The following is a 5780-nucleotide window of genomic DNA, read 5'->3' as shown; positions in this document are numbered from 1 at the left end:
GTGGCCGCATGAAATCGAATTTATAATATCAGTTTTATAAAACAGATTTTAGCTAATTCGATATTATCCCGTAGTGTAGACGTGGCCTGAGGCACAATAATCTTGTCCTCTGTTTAGGGATTCAAGTTGTCTCTTCTGTCCTCCAATGTAGATGTCTCTATTTATGTATTTTATTAACTGGCCGTATTTTGTGGTCGTTTTCAGTTAAGTTTTATTTCAGTTATGTTTTATTTGTGTTAATTCTGTCAGGTGACCAGGATGAAAGTAGTCTAGCCTAGTGGTCATAGCAGGTGCCATGCCTAGGGTTCAGAGCAGGCGTCTGGAACCAAGCATCAGAATGAGAAGCCAGAGCCACAGGTCAAGCCAGGTGTCAGGAACTGGAACAAGCAGGGGAGGGAGCCAGGAGTGGTTCATGGCAGGGGAAGGTCCAAGGCTGGGAGCAAGGCAGGAGCAGTATGAACAAGGTAACACAGGAGCAATCACAGTGGTGGATGTAAGCATTGATCCTCCAGCAAGCTGCTGCTGGTTTAAGAGTGGCTGCAGGGCAAACAGGCCAAATCAGATGGCATGGCCAATCAGGCAGTCTGCTTTAGTTGTACTGATGAAGTTGCCTGGAGACTAGTTCTGCTGCAGACTGATTCCTGACATTTTCTCACACACAGACCTACACAAAAGAATAGGCTGTGTGTAAAAGGAGTACTAAGAGTAGCCAGTGGAGTCACTGAGTACTGATCCCATCATTTGATGCAGTCACCATTATCTAGAGATAGTTGAAACCTTTCTTTTAAAAAAACTTTTGTATCTAAATTTTTCTGTGCAAAACTGGAAGCACCAAAAACATAAGCTGCTTAGTTTTCAGGGCTTTTTTTTCTCCAACAAAACCAAAACAAATCCAGGGAAATGCACACTTTCTGCGAATTTCATTTCTACAAAAATCCATTCTTCATTGAAAATATTTTTCAAAAGATTTTTTTTTGACCATCTCTGTGACTAACCTTTTGCAACTCTGACCTATGTCAGGTAATTGGAACCAGGAAATAAAGCCAAGTCTCTTATCACTCTTTTTGTCACAACTTAGTTATACCATGTGATCCCTCTACTTCCCTAAAATAAACCTTAATTGTTCATGCTTGCAGTTAATGTTTCTATCATCAGCTGATGGAAGGCAAATGTTAGCCACAAGAATGTTGAAGTTAAAAGACTTTCTTCTTGGATGGGTGATTGTTCAGCACAGACAGTCAGTGTTTTTATATTTGACGCTTTCTACAGTTTGTGTGTGGTGTGTGTTTTTTTTTTTTGTTTGTTTGTTTTTTGTTTTTTTTTTGACAGTGTGTTTTCTTCCACCCCTCTTGGCGGGTATGTTTCCCCTTGATGCTGAGGTTTTTCTTTGTTTGGTTAGGTGTGAGGAAGTGACCATGTTGACTGAATCAGAATTTGAGAGTTCTTTACTTTGCCTGGTGGAGAGATGTAAGAGTCAACCTCTTTGTTCTCAAGATCAGCGTGGTGTTTCTCTTTGATGTCCAGCTTCTCTGTGGCAAAAGGTAGCATGTGAAGGTACCCCCATGTTTTGAAGCTGGCATCCATAAAAACTATTAAGGTCAGACTTGCTGTACACAGGTTATAATGCAGCAACCACATTGTTTGCCACGGCTAAGTTTAGGAATATCTTAAATTTGGTAAACTGAATTATGGTCTAGGTAATGAGCCTGGGTTAGAGCTAAAGTTAATGCCTGTTTGTGGCTTCAAAATGGGATTAACATGTGGGCCAGGTTGAGGACCCAATTTAGGCTTAGTGGTGTGGCCAATTTACAGACCCAGACTCCGGTTAGGTTTTGGTCAGATTTGCTTGACCTCTCCCTCTGGGTGGAGAGCTGAGAACAGGCATGCTAGGAGCCTCACCAAGCACACAGTGTTGTGGCTAGGGTGTATAGCTGAGAATGGGCACGCACAATGTAGGACCAGTGTTGAGAGCCTGTGATATAAAGTGAGGGGATGGGAACTCACTGAGATAAATGGAGGAGTTCACACTGCTCAGAGCTATCCTTCAAGCTACCTCTCCATGATGTGTGTTCTCACCCAACTGGGAACATCATGATGGTTTGATCCCTTGGTTTGCGCAAATACAAACGATCATAATGACAGAATTTGCAACTTTAAGAAAAGCTGAGGTTTGGGGATGGAGGGCTGTATCTTGGGAACTTCTTGAGCGAATGATTCCAGATTTGGTTCACTAACCCTACTTGACACTTTCATGAGGCACAACAAATTTCAAGACAATCTGAGTAACCATGTGGATTTTAGAGCACTTAGAAGAATCAACCTTTGAACAGAAAGCAGTTCTCGCCCTTAACTACAGTGGAGCTGGCATATTGCTATAATAAGGCTGTGATAAGGTTTGCCTATTTTTCTCAATGTTTTGCAGAGATGTGTCAATTTCAATGAAATTCCAAGGGAACCCAGGCAGATTTCCAACAGAATTCTCTGCCAGGTAGGGTTCCATAGGAAACTTGCCTGCTTTCCTGCTAGCTTGCCCATCTGGCTCCTCTGTAGCTCACCTGGTGGGATGACAGGAAGCCAAGAATATGGGAAGTGTAGTTCCTTAGTGACCTGGGCTCTCAGGCTCTACAGCTTAGCTCTTGGAGCTAGGGTTATCAGGGTCCCCTGTTCCTGGGCAGCCAGCTACACAAGGTGTCTTGTAGCTGAGGTCCTGGGGTGTTTTTCACCTTCCTCTGCAGCATGGGGCATGGGTCACTTGCAGGTTTAGACTAGCATAAATGGTAGATTATGTGTAACTTGAAGTCTTTTAAATCATGATTTGAGGACTTCAGTAACTCAGTCAGAAGTTATGGGCCTATTACAGGAATGGGTGTGCTAAGTTCTGTGGCCTGCAATGTGCAGGCCAGACTAGATCATGATGATCCCTTCTGACCTTAAAGTCCATGTGGCTATGAGCTCACCAGGTAGATTGCCCCAGAGTGGGGCTCCCATTCTGCTTTGTGGAAAAAAATTCTAAATTTGGAGGGTTTTTGTTCCGAACTGGAATGAAACAAAATTTCAAAATCCTCTGCAAAACGGAATTACCATTCTCCAACAAGCTCTAATTGTGATGCAGATAAAGGGTCTCATTTAAGCATAATACTGTGTCTAGATTATATGATGGCGCTAATGTTAGTATTAGCTCCATTTTGTTGGGACTGGGTTATGACCATGGTCTAGGGTACGGGTTGATGCCATTTTGTATGTTGCAGTTATGATAAGGGATAGGCTCATTTGAATGCCTAGACTGGGCAAGTTCTGTGACCAGTCTGTGGGCCAGGGGAAGAACTAGGGTTGTTTAAGGTTGCTTATCTAGGGTCTGGTTAGATATGGACCTAGACTGTAAGCATGGGCTGGGGTTAAGTTTGGTGCCTGTATGTGTCTTTAGACTAGCATAATGTGTCACACTATCTAGAGTGGTTTACGACTGTGAGAGCCAACCTCAGGAGAGACTGTCAAAAGGCAGGGCAGAGACTCCAAATGGGGTGTATGTTCTATAACTAGATTTCTCCAACTCAATAACAAATGTGAACTCCTGAAGCACTATAACAGTCTTACCATGGAGTCACAGACAGTCCCCCTGGGCATTCCAGTCTATCTTGCCAACCAGGCAAGCTGGACTTAATGACAGCTAATTTGTTACACTCTAAAGATCAGAGTCAGGTTGCTTCCAGTCCTAAGACTGGTCACTTACCCCAGGTCAATTTGTACTTCCAATCTCACACCAGAGACAATACTTGTAGCCAATCCTATAGTAAACAAATTAAGGATTTATTAATTAGGGAAAGAAATGAGTTATTTACAGTTAAAGCAGACAAGCATATATACACAAATGAGTTGCAGTCTATGGCATTAAGCATTTTGCACTAGGCAAAGTCTTTTCTTGTTAGGTAGTGTAGCAGGGTGGACCCCCCCACTCTTACCCTGAAGGGTTAAAAACAGCCCTGGGAGGGGGCTGTGGCTGGAGAAGGCAGCTTTTAGACTGGGCTGATTGGGGGAAGTGGCTGCAGCTGGGGCCATGCCCCAAACAGACTCAGTTGGCCCTATAAAGGCAAAGAAGCCAGGGCAGATAAGGAGTCTCCCTCTGCCTGTAGAGGGAGAAGGGCCTGGCTGCAGGGACCTGAGCAGAGCACCTGAATGGAACAGGACTGGGGAAAGGCTGGGGAGCTCCAGCCTGGAAAGCCCCAGGCTGTGGTTTAGCATTGGTCCAACAGGTACTGGGGGTTGCAGAGGGCAGCCCAGGGATAGGCCAAGGCAGCAGGTCCAAACCCAACCTTGCCAGTGATGAGTAGGCTGATACTGAAGTCTGTCCCAGGGCACAGGAGCTAGACAATGACTGGCAGTCGCCATATACTGAGGCAAGGTGGAAATAGTGGGTGGAGATTCCCTGGGGAGGGGAGACCCTAAGACTAAGGGGTTACTGCCAGGGGGCAGCACCCCATGTAAAAGGGCACCGGGTCCAGGGAGGGACATTGGGGGTGGGGGGTGCAGAGGACAGGCAGATCACCAGCCTACAGAGGGCGCTCTAGAGCTAGAATAAGCTAATTCCCAGAAGTAACCAGCAAGAGGCACCACAGGGGTGAGTCTGATCATCTACAGTGATTTAAATAGTTTAGGACAGGGGTTTCCAAACTTGGTTCATGGTTTGTTCAGGGTAAGCCCCTGGCAGGCCACAAGACGCTTTGTTTACCTGAGCATCCACAGGTATGGCTGCTTGCAGCTCCCAGTGGCCATGGTTCACCATTCCTGGCCAATGAGAGCTGTGGGAAGTGGCATGGGCCAGGCCATTGCTTCCTGCAGCACCCATTGGCTGGGAATGGTGAACCACGACCACTGGGAGCTGCAAGCGGCCGTACCTGCAGATGCTCAAGTAAACCGTCTTGTGGCCTGCCAGGGGGTTACCCTGAACAAGCTGCAAACCAACTTTGGGAACACCCTGGTTTAGAACGAACATTTTTACACCTATATTGCAGATACCTAAGTATTACCTCATAGCATGAGATACCAACATTATAAGTATATGTGTAGCAACTTACAAGAGTTCATAAAGTCTAAAAACTAAATATTGTTATAATCCAATACCTATCTTAACCATATTAATACACAGGAGAGCTGGATTGGTTTCCAGCAGTGAATTTGCCAGCGCTTGGCTGAGGCATAAAGCTTAGCAAGAGCTTGCACCTGGCCTGCCAGCATCACATAAGGGGGTTGCCAAATTTGAGTGCCTTGGTTTAGTAGAATATGGTAGTCACACTGAGGTCCTGGGTTTGGGTCAGGTTTGTTGGGCCTGAGTTGTGAGCCTACACAACAGTTAAATTCAGTGCCATTTCGTGGCATCAAGGATAAGAATTTGCACCAGTTGGAGAACTTATTTAGGCATAGTGGTGTTGCCAGTTGTGTGATGGGTTGATTGGGGTGAGGCTAGGGCTAAAAGCATCAGCTAGGTAGAAGGACAATGCTGGTTTAGAGGTCTGAATATCATGGCTGGGTTTATGACTACGGGGCAGAGTTAAATGGTGGCATTCACGTCTGAACCCTCTCTGCACTACAGCTTCTACTATTGGTGACAATATATCTCTCCAGACCAGTGGCACCATTATGGGCACCCGCATGGCCTCACAATATGCCAACATTTTTATGGCTGACTTGGAACAACGCTTTCTCAGCTCTCGTCCACTCTCGCCCCTTCTCTACCTATGCATACATGATGACATCTTCATCATCTGACTCATATCTCTCTCTTA

The 5780-nt window shown here is 45.4% G+C and overlaps 1 protein-coding gene across 1 annotated transcript in view; it reads right to left on the bottom strand.

Annotated features, from left to right (window-relative positions):
- LOC116836822 (butyrophilin subfamily 1 member A1-like) overlaps window positions 1-5780 on the bottom strand; it is a 139203-nt gene that overhangs the window by 126086 nt on the left and 7337 nt on the right. Inside the window, exon 2 of the mRNA XM_075063961.1 lies at window positions 3731-3785. The gene's annotated coding sequence lies outside the window, so the exon portion shown is untranslated. The remainder of the gene's footprint in view (window positions 1-3730; window positions 3786-5780) is intronic.

Source organism: Chelonoidis abingdonii, chromosome 3, assembly GCF_003597395.2.
Source record: "Chelonoidis abingdonii isolate Lonesome George chromosome 3, CheloAbing_2.0, whole genome shotgun sequence".
NCBI classification, from domain to species: domain Eukaryota; kingdom Metazoa; phylum Chordata; order Testudines; family Testudinidae; genus Chelonoidis; species Chelonoidis abingdonii.
Note: the sequence above shows the minus strand (reverse complement) of the source record. Positions and strands in the feature narration are given on the sequence as shown.